Source organism: Diabrotica undecimpunctata, chromosome 9, assembly GCF_040954645.1.
Source record: "Diabrotica undecimpunctata isolate CICGRU chromosome 9, icDiaUnde3, whole genome shotgun sequence".
Lineage (NCBI taxonomy): Eukaryota > Metazoa > Arthropoda > Insecta > Coleoptera > Chrysomelidae > Diabrotica > Diabrotica undecimpunctata.
In genome coordinates this window covers 97,513,684-97,528,409 of record NC_092811.1, presented here as the reverse complement: position 1 = coordinate 97,528,409, position 14,726 = coordinate 97,513,684, and the positions used below count along the sequence as shown (strand labels likewise).

General features: G+C 33.0%; 1 protein-coding gene across 2 annotated transcripts in view; it reads right to left on the bottom strand.

The window, feature by feature from the left end:
- LOC140450304 (irregular chiasm C-roughest protein-like) overlaps positions 1–14,726 on the bottom strand; it is a 518,835-nt gene that overhangs the window by 267,102 nt on the left and 237,007 nt on the right. The window lies entirely within an intron of this gene.

The following is a 14,726-nucleotide window of genomic DNA, read 5'->3' as shown; positions in this document are numbered from 1 at the left end:
AAACCATTTGAGTTAGTGTAAATGTGTAACAGTTTAGTGTAAAAAACAGAGTATAGTACTGAGATGTTATTGCATGTTAGTTGTAGTGCATTATTTAATAGATAAAATAAGAGTAAGCTATAGGGTAAGCCCTTAGATTTTAAGTATTTGCTGTTTATTAAGTTAGGTCAGAAAATAACTGATAATTGGTCATTTGTGACCAAGTAGCAGTATACAAACACCGTTCAGGTGTTATACAAAAAAAGTGCCTAATACTATAGTGCCAGCTAACCATCTCCACCAGCTGTTCATCTCTTGTGAACTTGAATGTGTGATGGGTAAGGATAAATACTGCTAGACAATTAAGCAAACTTAAACAACTCTCGACTGTTCAATATATGCACGATCTGTATTTTATTTCACTATTTTACTGTTAAGTAAGTAATCAAATCTATTTTATATAATTATTCAAATAACTACCAACGACCTCGAGGTAATTAAGCACTCCTAAATATTTCGTTCAATATAATCTTTGAATTATTTAGGTTGTTTCAATGTGGCACTATAAATTTTGGTGAATGCCATTAAAGTTTACTACAGCTTATTTGTTGGTACTGCGGAGGATGAACACAACTGCGGATTTGGTCAACATCGTGAAGAGCCGTAAGCTGCAGTACTTGGGACATATAATGAGAAATCAAGGCAGATACGAGCTACTTCAATGCATTTTTCAAGGTAAAATTGAAGGAAAAAGGGCCCCAGGACGAAGAAGAATATCCTGGCTTGCTAACCTGAGAGCATGGTATAGAAAGACCTCAACACAGCTATTTAGTATAGCAACCAACAAAGTCGTCATAGCCAGAATGATCGCCAACGTTCGGAACGGACAGGCACCCTAAGAAGAAGATATGTTGGTATTTCATTGCTTGTAGATTAAATATTGGCGCCCAACGTGGGGTTCTTTGAAATCATTCGGTTGTTTAGTGCTACTTAGCATTACTAATTACTCCCTTAGGTCCATAGAACGTAAATAGCTGATGGATATGCATAGCTGGTAGTATACTATTCACAATATTCTTGTTAGGCTTAATTGCAGTAGGCTGGCATGAGCTTCGGTTATTTCTGGTACACAAAACTTGCAGCATTCTTGGGTGAAGACTCGGTGATTAAGAGTAAATGCGATTTTTAGTTAGAATAGAATAAAATGCGTAAGAAGGGGCGGTCTTAATTCTTAAATTGGTTTTTTAATATATGGCTCAAAATACATCATGTGTAAGGACAAACTTAATAATATATAAGTACCGATATCTATTTATCAAATATAATTTTTAAAGTTACATTGCTAGCGTTTATTTTAAGTGTTAGTTTGCTTTATCCACAATTTAAATGTACGTATTTATCACAATATTAAAATATCCAAAATTCAAATTTGTGTCCTTTTGAAATTGACACAAATGTAGTTGTTAGTTCCAAACAATTTCACCTGTTTAGTTAGTAACTCCAAATAAATTGAACATTACATTAGGATCTGTCAAAAACAGTACACATCAGTAACTACATAATTCAGTGCCACGAACTCAAACAAATATTTAAATATCATGGCGGCGAATGTAAAATTGAGTGCGTAGTGTATCGAGCTGGGGGTCTTTACAAAACTGCCATTATTCGGTGGGAAGCGTCAAAATCAAACAAAAGCGAATATTTATTTAGGCTGGCTGTTTCTACCAGGAAAGAACTACAAATTAATAGGCTTTCCACACGCAGTTATTTCTATAGATAGAGAAACAACTTTTATACATAGGCGTGCATATTTGAAAGACTTTTACAGATTTAGCGAAATTAAGTGAATATGGACAAAAAATTAATACACTAGCTGACGGGGTAGTTTTGGTATTGTTTTGAACACATCATGCTGGATCATTATTAGATATTAGGAAAATCAGGCGTAATAAAATTTGGAGAAATATGGGTAGTATTATTAGAAATACTGCATTTAAAATAGTTAAAGAAGCCTATTAGTGGTCAAACAAAACTGATACAAAAATAAAGATGTTTAAAAATTCACGAACTAGAGATTACTTAATCAATATAATATGGGTGGAAGTAATTGATATACAGATAGATGAAGAAACCAAAGTATCCAAAAATTACTTAGTTTTAAAAAGGCAAATATAAGGCAGCTAATAGAAACATATATACAAATAAATAAACAGGCTAATATGATATTCATGATCTTGAAGGAGCATATACTAAGATTCCTCAAGAGCTTTTTTATGAGTTTTCCTTACATATTTTAAGGAGAATGTACAGTTCTACTGCGCCTTTCGGATCTGTATCCATTCACTTGTAACAACGTAGTCATTTCTCGTAGATCTCTCTCTGGCATTATCTTTTGGACTTCATAAGCAATGTTGTTTTCGGTCAAGCAAGCAAGCAAGTTAATTGAAGCCTGCCTGAAAGACTTGCACACCCCTTATGAATTACACTCGGGTTTTACAATTCATTGTGGTAATGAGGATTAATTCGTAATAGGACTCAGTCCACTGCGCCCCAATGCTCCAAACTATCCCTTTCCCACCATAGCATTCTGATGCGCTATAGGGACTCTCTATCAGCAAATTACTTGTCGTGTGGAAGTTCTGGGTACAAGTACGATATTCTACTCCAATCAAAGCAGGTTAGCGTTAGGCGCCCTTTTCCTGCTATCTCTAGTGACTTATCATCGAATCTGACTTGCTTGTTCGAGCTCGAGCCTCTCTGACTTACGCCCAGTTCGGCGTCTTGGCGCTCGAGGATTTGGCCCCCTCTTACCGGTTTGGTAAGTATTTTTGGGGGCGTTTTTTGTTAGTAATTTTTGTAATTTTTTTGGTGGTCGAAGCCGATTTTTTGGGTTTTTGTATATTTGTTTTGAGAGCTGTCCGAAACATAAACAATAATTTAATAAATTTTCCGTGCCTTGAACGCCGGGTTGTCTTCTGTTGATATAGCTACGATTATCTAGAGTTTGTTATATGTTGGCCAATAGTTGCTGTTTTGATTTTCTGTGCTTCCATTGATGAAACACATCATACTTTAGGATCTCTCGCAGTATCGTGCCTGGGTGGTTTCATTTGATTTAATTCTCTAAATAGGAATCGTTCATCTACGTATCTGGGCACATTTGCTGCTTTTCCGAGGCTGTTGTTAAGAGTTGCTTGTAACCTATTTTAATTGCTGCTACTTACGTGCCCATATGCGATAGACGAATATATAATTATTGGTAAAATGATACTGTTAATCAGTCTCAGTTTTGTTTTTATGCGAAGTTTACTTCTTTTATATCTGTGAATCCCCATAGTGCTTACGTGAGGCGTAAAAGTCAATCCTTGGTCTATTATGACTCCGAGGTATTTCGCTTCTCTTTTCCATTCGATGGGATTGTTTTGCACTTTCAGCTATTCTTCTGAAATTTTTCTTCTCTTTTTGAAGAGGACCGCTTGGCTATTTTCCATTGGATACTCCATTCTTCTATGTTATCCAATGCAGTCTGTAAGTTATTTACCGCTATATCTAGGTTTCTATCTTTTGCCGCAATTAGTGTATTATCTGCATAGATCCTGAGTAGTGTCCCTTGAGATCTTTAGACGTCAGCTGTATATATTGTGTGCAGTAGGGGTGTCAAGACCACCCCCTGTGGTGCTCCGGCCTCCGGGGCTCCGTGTTCAGACAGGACTTGTCCTATAATAAAATTAAAGTATATAAACCTTGATTGTGATGTGAACTAGTGAACTATAGACTTGACATTTTGTGTTATTGTTTATATTATATCGGTAAAAACTCACAAACATACATTGAATTGGATACTTATATGGAAAATACGTATATTAAGATTCAACTAAAAGTAATGAAATTATAGTTGATAGAAGAACTAGTTTTTAAGTGATAAACATATGAGTGAACCACCAGATGATAAAAGTACTCTACCGAAATAGTAAGTTCGCCTTAATAGTAAAACTTAACCTTAATAGTAAAACATCACAAAAACTTTTAATTCAATAGTTTCATAAAAACAATTAATAACCATTATCCATTATTTAATGCGATAGAATTGAATTTGAAGATTATTATTTTTCATCTGCTATAATTTTTCAAATTTACTATAATTTTATGGCCTGGCACAATAATCCCACTCTCCAGGGTTAGAAACACTGTTTCGTACGCCTAAAGTTTAAGCCTACGGTTAGTGAGTTTGCAGTACAGAAACTTTTTAGTACTTAATTTTAATTTGTGTTTAATTCGACGAACATAATTTACTTAATTAGATTAAATTTAAAACAAATTCTCAATTGGACAAATAAAGATGATAGAAACGTATATAAAGAAAGATACACACTTTTCTACCTAATGTAGCATGCTAATATTTAAAATTAACCCTAAATAAGGTATACCTTTCACATTTAAAATCTCAGCAAAGCTCCTCTGATTTATCGCCAGATTTCTGGTTTAATAATAGAACAGTAGGTGAAAAGAGGCACTCATATAATGAAAGAAATATCAATTTAATATCTTATCAGTTTTCCTGGAAAAAAATCAAAGAAATTACAAGTTCCCGGGTAAAGCATCGCTTTGAAGTAATTTTCTCCATTTAAAGCTATCGTGTTGAGTTCACATTTGCAGAAAACTCATCTCATAATGTGTTTACCAAACGTTATCGGTTTTCCAACATTTTAGAAGGAAGAGTTATTTTCCAAGTAGAGCTTGGAAACAAATCGAAAATTAAATTCGCATTCTGCCTACCTTATCGAGTGTAAACATCAGTATTTGATATCGACTCAGTAAATGAACTGTAAAAACTGCATTGATTTCATTTCGGCTTGATTGCCTCACGATTGCCAGTCATCGTTTTCCAATTTTAATTTTTAGATTTGCATTTGCTGATTATTTCGTTTTGCAGGAAATGTATGCCTAGTTGTCGCAGATTGAGGTCTTTTACACACCATCACCAATACGAAAAAGTTTGAAAATTATTTTTAACTTTGGAAAGAGATTTTTATGTTTGTGCAAAGAACTACAAAAATCATACAAATGGGTTAAACAAACTTTGTATTATTAACGTTTATATCTTCAAATCAGCAATTGTTGTCAAAATAGATTAGAGGAATATAAAAAAATTTGGACAGAGAAGATTAAAAATGCATCCCAAAAAAATAATAAATGATGTCACTGTTTGGAAAAGTAATTCATAAATATGTTATATATTTTGTTTTATTATTCTTAACATTTTTAATATAATATGAACTTCGTTAAAAGCTAATTTCATATCTTTAAATTCCCACGTTAAGCCTTATTCATATGTTTGTCAAGTCTGAGAACGACTTGTCATTAGTTACCCCAGAATGCTAGAGATGAGGGTTTTTAAAAGATCAATTTCTTGAGACCTTATCTAGTTTATTGCATTTCTCAAGAAGGGGATGCATTCGCAATTTTGTACTAAAACCAGAGATGGCAGCCTTATTCAGCGCACCACCTCTAGATAAGGGGATTTGTCTCTACGAAGAGAGCAGAACCAACCAAAGCATTCATACAGCAAACACCTACCGTTAAGTGCATCGAAAATATATTTACTTCCTGATGGAAGTGGACCATTTTTTTTTACTCCAATGCGACACCGAGACTTTGACCACTTTGACTCGGTTCTTCATCTTTATGCCAACTATAACAACACAAAAAGAGTAAGTACACTTGTTTTGAATTGATAAAACTTTCTTAGTTATGCCAATATTTTTTCTTCCTTACAATCTAATACACTCTGGGCCAAAATTAACCGGCCACCTTAAAAATGGGTAATTTTTGATTTCTTATATCCAGCAAACCAGTTGTCCGATTTAAGTGATTGTTTTAATATGTTATAGCCTTATTCCTTGACAATATCGTTATAATAATATTGTTGCTAAACAGGTAAATTTTCATTGTATACCGGGTATACGAATCAAACTGTGTTTTTTTCTTAAAGTTTGCATCATCCTGTGGAATATTCTAGCATTCAAGTCATTTGTTACAGTAAAAATTCAATGAATAAAATCTTCGAAGAAAATTCAAATTAACAAAAATTTGGAAATCAAAGTCTAATTAAAAAAAATTGGGTATTAATAATGGGTGTTGTAGCCTCTAGCCCTTTTAGGGCTATTCTGCTCTCATCTGAGAGCAGTATATTCTTCCATTCCGCCATAGTCCAGTTAGCATATTCTCGCGCAAAATGAAGTCTAGCCCTACGGTGTTGGGGGAGCAGTTGTGGTGCGCGAGCGGGACGAAAAGCCCTCTAGTTTATTTCTGACAGTCTTCTTCTAATCGTTCGTCTACTCACAGTAACGTTTCTCACCTCAAGAAGAGACCTGCGAGCTTCAGGAGCGGTGCAAAAGCGATTTCTCAATACTTTAGTGACAATGAAGCGGTCATCTCCAACTGAAGTGCATCTTTTTCGGCCTTGACCTGGCCTGAGGTTGTACGATCCTGTTAAAGCCACTGTCCTAGCAGCATCCGTTGGAACGAGTGGCATTTTTAAAATCACAAACAATAAATAAGCACTAAAATTTTAACTTAAACAATATTCGCTCACAATGATATAAAATTACAATTTTAATTGTTAATTTTAATTACAAATTGTTCAAGAATTGTTATTAACACGGAAACAGATTTGCAACAATGTCGTACAACGACTATATGTCAAAAATTCTTCGATGACACAAATTGTCACAGGTAATGTAAACAAAACAATAATAAAGGTGGTGGGGTTAATTTTGCCGGTGAGTTAAATCGTCTGTATTGATAAAAACATGGCTAGTTGTTAAACTACCTAACTTTTGTATTATCCAACATAAGCGAATGAATCAAAAAACAAAATGTTGAAAAAACATGAGGCTATAGTTAGGTTTTAATTTCAATATTTTATAAATGCTCGAATATTCCACAGGGTGATGCAAACTTTAAGAAAAAAACACAGTTTAATTCGTACAACCGGTACACAATGAAAATTTACCTGTTTAGCAACCATATTATTATAACGATATTGTCAAGGAATAAGGCTATAACATATTCAAAAAATCACTTAAATCGGACAACAGGTTTAGGAGATATAAGACATCAAAAGTTACCCATTTTTAAGGTGACTGGTTAATTTTGTCCCACAGTATATTTCATTCCATTGTTTATGATTTTAATGAATTACCAGATATTCCAGCTAGTCACTAATCAGTTTGCAAAAATAAGAGGTGGCGTCTGCTGCTGTATCGCCTATGATATAATGTCTAAGCAATTGTAGATAAAACGCCTAGAACAAAAAATCCAGATCACGGTTTACAGATCCTGAAAATAAAGTACATTCTAGGATTCACTTCTCCAATAGTAGCCAATTTTATAATGCTTAAATATTCAGTATATTCGGGTATTTACTTTCTAAATTTTAAGTAATTAAGTAATCATAATAATGAAATTTCCCTTTCTGAAGAATGTTATGAACCAGTTAGTAAAGGAGGCTTGGAAATAATCCAAGACAGGTGTTTAGCCTGATAGCGCCTCAGCCAGTGTCTTATGTAAATTTTGAAATAACTATGAATATTTCCAGGGCCGGTAATCTTTCTTTTCATGGAGGATTGTTAATTTTTTATGAAGGTATTTCGTTTATTAGGCACTTTCGCAGGACACGCTGAATTTTTGAACTAAGTCTTTAATCTGTCGAGATGGGATATAATTTAGAATGCACTAAAATTTTTAATGAGTTTAGTTTCCATGAATAATAAAAGAGAGATAAGGCCGTTACGGTAAAGTTGGCGCAAAAAGTGGTGGCGACAGCAAGATGTGACCTCGAAGTTGTGTTCAGCGAAAATTAAATGGATCTGACAAAAACTACCGGTTAATTTGTTACTTTGGATTAATGCATAAGTTATATATTCTATGTCATCGCTGTACTCTCTTTTTCTTTCTCCATATATTATATATACAGTGTATCCGTAAAGTATGGAATACTTTTTTATTACATTTCCTAAATGAGAAGCCTTTTTAAAAAAATCTAAAACACGTCGATTTTTAAATTTAATGTTCTACATTTTACAATAAAATTTCATTATACAAGGTGATACACATTACAGTGATGACGTCATCGGCTCTTTTTTTAAATGTAACACCCTGTATTTTAGGACATTTTTAGATCGATAAAAATGAGCTGATTTCAAAAAAGTATAATACTAGGGTCTAATGGATATTATTTGAAAGATATGCGCTTAGAAAATAAATTATTTATTATCAACTGCAAAAAAGTAGCCTACTTCTAGTTTTTGATAAACTGTAATTATTTTTAGTAACGTTCAATAACAATTAAGTAGTACAATAATTGTATTATTTCGTGAATGTTCTGTATTATTGCTTAGGATTAATTTTAAGTAGAAATGAATTTGAGTGTAAAGCAAAGAATTGAAATACTCATGATGATTGGGTATGGAGACAAATCGCGAACTCAGATGGAAGTGTGTAATTTATTTAATGATAAATATCCAGAAATACCCATCACGCAGTCAACAGTAAGTAAGATTGAAAAGAAATTTGGAGAAACTGGTACGGTTGAAAATGCACGAAAATCAGGTCGCAACTCTGTAAATTATGTTACAACATTAGATATTCTACTTGCTTTTGAAGAAGATGCGCACACTTCAGTTCGTCAGGTTAGTAGTGATCTCGATGTTTGCAAAACAACGGTACACAAAGTACGTAAAAGTAAGTAAAGTAAGTAAAATGCACAGTTGTACAGAAATTAAACGAGGATGATCCAGATAAAAGAATACAATTTTGCGAAATAATGATGGATAACAGCCACCGAAACCCTCTCTTGGTTCAAAATATTATTTTTGCTGATTGGGCTACATTCAAATTAAATGGTGTGGCAACCGTCAGAATTGTAGATACTATGGGCTGGCTACTATGTAAACGTATGGGCTGGCATTGTAGGAAATAAAATCATTGGACCCTACTATTTCGAAGGTAATTTAAACGCGTCAGCATACCTTCAGTTTTTAAGTGTGTATCTCGTACCTACTTTAGTTAATTTATTCCCCAGTACAATTAATCTTGAAGGTTTTGATAAAAGTTTAGGGTTTCAACAGGATGGTGCGCCTCCGCATTATACTTTAGATGTTCGAAGGTACCTAAACGAAATTTTTCCGGAACAGGTGGATTGGAAGACGTAGATATATTGAATGGCCAGCGAGGTCGCCAGACCTCAATCCTTTGGATTATTTTATGTGGGGTCATTTAAAGAATGTTGTTTATAAAACGAAACCTGTAAATATTCGAGACTTAAAAACAAGAATTCGTAAAGAAATAAACAATATTTCTCAAGAAAGCATAAACAAGGTTCTACACGAATTTGTACAACGCTTGGGTTACTGTCAAATACAACAAGGGCTACAATTCGAACATTTAAGATTAAATCGTGTATTAATTACTGGATTACTTTAAAGTTATTTATTATAATTTATTTATAATTTATTAGACCCCCAGTATTATACTTTTTTGGAATCAGCTCATTTTTATCAGTCTAAAAATGTCCTAAAATACAGGGAAAGAGCCGATGACGTCATCACTGTAATGTGTATCACCTTGTATAATGAAATTTTATTGTAAAATGTAGAACATTAAATTTAAAAATCGTCGTGTTTTAGATTTTTTTAAAAAGGCTTTTTATTTAGGAAATATCGAATTTATTCCATACTTTACGGACACACTGTATACAGATAACGACATTGTTTTGTTAACCATAGGAATTAAGATTTATTGCAATCCCATCTCTAGAGTATATTTATTATAATGCTTTAAAACTAATTTTTTGGTTATTTTTTAGCATTAATAGCAATACAAATAAATAAGTAAGTAAATAAGTAATACGCTTTATTGCCACTGAAAATTGTACAAATTTTATGGACAAAGCTTATAACAATAAGACAACAAAGAAGAAAAAAAATCAGAATAAGAATCGTTTGTACTTCTAAATAAAAAAAAAACAATAAAATTCTTCCAAACTTAAACATAAAAAATACTACCTAATTAAGAACCTACAAACTTCCTAAAATGTACCTAACAAAAAATAAAAAGAAAGCAGATTAATCAATTAAGGGCTCAAATATTCCACCTCTTTTAACCAAATCTGTCATACAGATTTCTCCTCATATTTTGGAGTAGGGCTGGTGTAATTCTTGCAGAGAAATGAAGTTTTTGCCCTTAATTCGATTAGTTTTGTGGCCCGTTCACACTGATGCCTATAAATGTTTTCTTTGAGAAAATCCCAAATAAAGAAATCGTTACGCGCCAAGTCACAGGATCTAGCGGGCCATTTAATTGTACCACGTGTACTTATCAGTCGATCAGGAAACGTTTGATTGAGGAAGTCAATAGTTGCTCTAGAGTTGTGGGCCGAACACCCATCCTGTTGGAAATAAACCTCCTGAAAATTAACGGGAAGGCGTCGAACTGCCGAAATGATCTAATTCTGTAAAAGTTGTAAATATTTGGGCCCGTTTAGGTTTCCATCGATAAAAAATGGACCGATAATATGGTCGCCTAACATCTCAGTCCAAACATTTAACTTTCGCGGATGCTGCGTTCGCACTGCAACACTGAGGTGCTTATTTTTCCGAGAATAATACCAAATAATACCTTGCAACGGATGGATTGTGTTTTTTAATGAAAATGAAGATTCGCCAGAAAATAAAATATTTTTTAAAAAGTGTACATTTTCATTCTGTTTATCTAACATAAATTCACAAAACTCCATCCGCCTAAAGTTATCTTCCGGAAACAGTTCTTGTGTTGGTTGTATCTTAAAACAGTGATACCCATACATTTTAAGAACTCGCTGCACAGTTCGAGCATTTACGTTAACTTCTCTAGCAATTTGTACACTATTGCACGGTTCACTAGCTTCCACAAAAGCACAAATATCAATATCCCTGTTTTGACGCTCCTCATCGATAGGTCTAACACGCGGTTCATTACCTTCATGACACTTTTTACAACTGTTTACATATCCCGAAGTTTGAAAATGTTTAATGGTATTTTTAACTGTTGTACCACTTGGTGGGGGTCTATTTTCGAAGGCAACAATAAATGAATCAATTACTTCGCGTATCGAATGACCCTGAAAGTACCATGTTACAAGTTGTACTTTTTCTTGGACGGTATACAACGTAATAGGCATTTTATTAATTATTTGTTTATTCTTTCAGAACTTCGTTTGAAATTTTTAATGTCAATGTGACAATTAAGACAATTCGTACCTACCGACAAATGAATATAGAGGTGGAAACGTGTAACATGTCACAGCGATTGCCATTGTGTTGTATGGTCAATAAAACAATGTCGTGATATGTATATATATACATATATATGTACATATATATACATTGTTATTGTTTAAATTTATTAAAATCTAATAAAGAATTAACTTCACCCACCGGTAAAGTCGTTTCACCCTATAAATAGGAATGCTAGATCTGTAAGATTCAAATATTTGAATAAGTAATGGCTTTTCTAATTCAGCAGAAAGTAGGCAGATAGGAGAATAGATATTTGTACGATCACATATGATAACAATAGAGGATTTCTCATAAACGATTAATGTTAATAGCCCAAAGATAGCAATTTTATAACCTAAGGTTTAAGTCTTTTGTTTACAAAGAAATTGGACAAAGAATTAGGAAGTTTTGTCGTCAGGGATCAGCATACAACAACCGAAGTAGTATTAGCTGTATTGTCTCTAGAAGCTTGGAAACAAAGAAAAGATCTTATTTATGTAAAATTTGGAAACACCAAGGTTATGTGATATCATAATATCATTGAGCTTGAGTTTGACAAGCCACAGAATTTGATTGGTCGAAAGGGATGGCGTGGTATGTAGGATATGTGTGTTTGATTGGTGAAAAGGAGAAGGAGGGATTTAAGTGAAGGAAGTCATGTTTTGCTCGGGAAAAGAAAGATTGCTGTGATTTGAACGTCGGAAGAAGCAAGTTGTTTCTTTTTTAATATTTTAGTCAGTGATTTCATTTCACAATAAATATAATCAGTATTTCATACACACTTCAGATATATAATATTGTTATGACAGTTCTGTGAGATTTATTTCATATAGAAAAAGTCCCTAGACGAAAAAGAAGAAGTAAATCTAAAACTTTCAAGATGATATTAAAAATTCCTGGCATTTCTAGTGACGTTCGGAGCTTCAGAATAAATATGTATGTTGCTGACAGTTGAAGAACAGTAGTATTTGAGTTTTTGAAGTATATATTTGTTATTGAGTTATTGTAAACAAGTATTGTAATATAGTTGGTGTCCGAAGTTGATTTAAAAGAAGTGTAATAATATACATATTGATTTGTAAGAGTAATAACCCATTTCATATATTTTTTAAAAGTTTCTCAAGAGCGTTATTCATATTTGAGTATTTATGAAATTTCACACCTTTTAAAACAAAGCAAACTGCTACAAAACAAAAACAAAAGAAGCTAAATTCTACTTCAGTATAAAACGAAAGCTGGAAGAATAAATCACGGCTATGAAAAACTGGTATACATTAATGTCAAATGCACTTTGCGGGTATACACTATTTACAACTTTTGAGACTTAACCCTCTTATCGCTGGCACTTTATCAGTACTCTGATTCAAACCTTCCATTTTATTTACGTCTTTACGTTTTCGAATGACGAAATAAAGCATATTTAAAAGCGCTAAGCGACTAACGCATGAAGTAACTTCAATGCTGACAATGTGGTTTTATCACGACAATCGTTTTAAAAAATTTTAACATTTTTTTATAACTGCAATAGAGTTGATTACTTTTTTGTTCCTATATATACCTTATTTATAACAGAATTTGACGACATTATAAAATGCACAACGTTATTGATAATTTAGTCGCTGTAGGTATACTTATGAGCGAAAAGTTTCTTTACGAAAAAATTATTCTTGTATCAAACAGTTCTAACGTATGGCTGATAGTTTTCTCAAAATTATTATTTTAGTATTTAATATCATTTATTACTGCGCTGGAGTTAATAGCACAGATTCAGTGACGTAGCCAGGATTTTATTTTGGGGGGTGTCCACTAGTTCACCACCCTTTTATAAAAAAAGGTTAGAAATTCGATACACCAATTAATTATTTTTAATAAATTTGTTTTTTAGTATTTTTTCAATATTAATAATAATTTTTAACCCTTTCAGTAACGGCGTCCTCCTACAAGGACACAAAATGGATAAGCATCATATTGCCCAATAGTGACATTTAATCCTACAAAATAACATGTTTCATATATAAAAGGACTGTGTATTTACTCATTTCTGAATGATGGTGCTACCTAGGAGCGAACGAAGTACCAGTGGCATTAAGTTGATTACGTCAGTTTCGCACAACCTCCATAAACGTGTAAATTTGTGACTGATTTAGACGTAGAATTAAAACCTGAAATACACATACAATTAGTTTGATTGTAACTAGAAGCTTAATAGTTTATGCTTTTTTATTTAAATGAACACTTAGCGTTCTTGTAAATTTTTTGTATATTTTTGTAAACATCGACGTTCTCCAGGAAGGACAAATGTACATGACACAAATTGTAAGAGTAAAATTTTTCGATTTTAGTTTATTCTAGTTTTGGTTTATTTCCAATTTACTTTGTCATCATCATCTGGGCATATTTCATATTAGACTATTTTAAAAAATTTAAGGAGCTGTCAATAACAGCTCTTTGAGATGTCAAAAAGTAAGAGGAATGGTCATCATGAAATGGTTTGATAATAAACCAGTGATTGTTGCATCTTTGTTGGTATATGACAACTGCATATGTACAGGCAAGACGATTATTTCCGATCCAGCTTATACGCAAAAACCAGCAGCAGGGTTGCCTTATTACATATTTGTATTAAAACATTGAATAAATTCAAAAAATTGGCGATCAGTGGCGCGGTTATATTGCCATTCAAAACTGGATGATGATATTAAAAATGAAACACTAATTGACACAAATACTGGTACAAAATTTCTTAAATCCATGAGAAATTTACAGATTCGCATTTTTATTTGACGAAATTGTAACCTAATTTCCAATAAAATAAGATAATTTTGGCAAGCTGAACGCTAGGATATGTATTTCTTCCTCTACGAGTACTTGATGATAGCAACTGAGGTGTGGAGTTGCTATCATCAAGTCCTCGTAGACACTTTGTCTCAGGACCAGCAACTTCATATGGAGTCGTACGTTGCCATGTTATCAAATCCACTGGTAACTTTAACATCCTAATATATAAGATTAAATATTGTAAGCCATAACTTTTAACGGGTTTTTACCCAGATATTTAGTGGCTCAAAACATGTAGACCTAGACACTAATGATGGAATATGGATTTCGAAAACGTTTTGTCTTCATGACATAGCCCGATTGGGTTTTTTAATTATATACTTTTTATAAAGGATTTTAACAAATTTTTTTAAATAATAAAATGGTACTTTGGGGGCAATTCAAAGGAACTATTAATTTATTTGAAAATAGGCCAATACCTATAGAAAAAATTGTATTATTTATCAATTTGAAAAGTTAGGCTGTACGAATGACAGATGTAAAAAATGCTGCCCATCAGCCCAACCTCGCGAAATGAAAATTTCTCAAGAACGAGAAATTAGAGAAATTGAAGTTTGTGCATTGGCTGAAGCGGCGCCGTGTTCCAGTAAA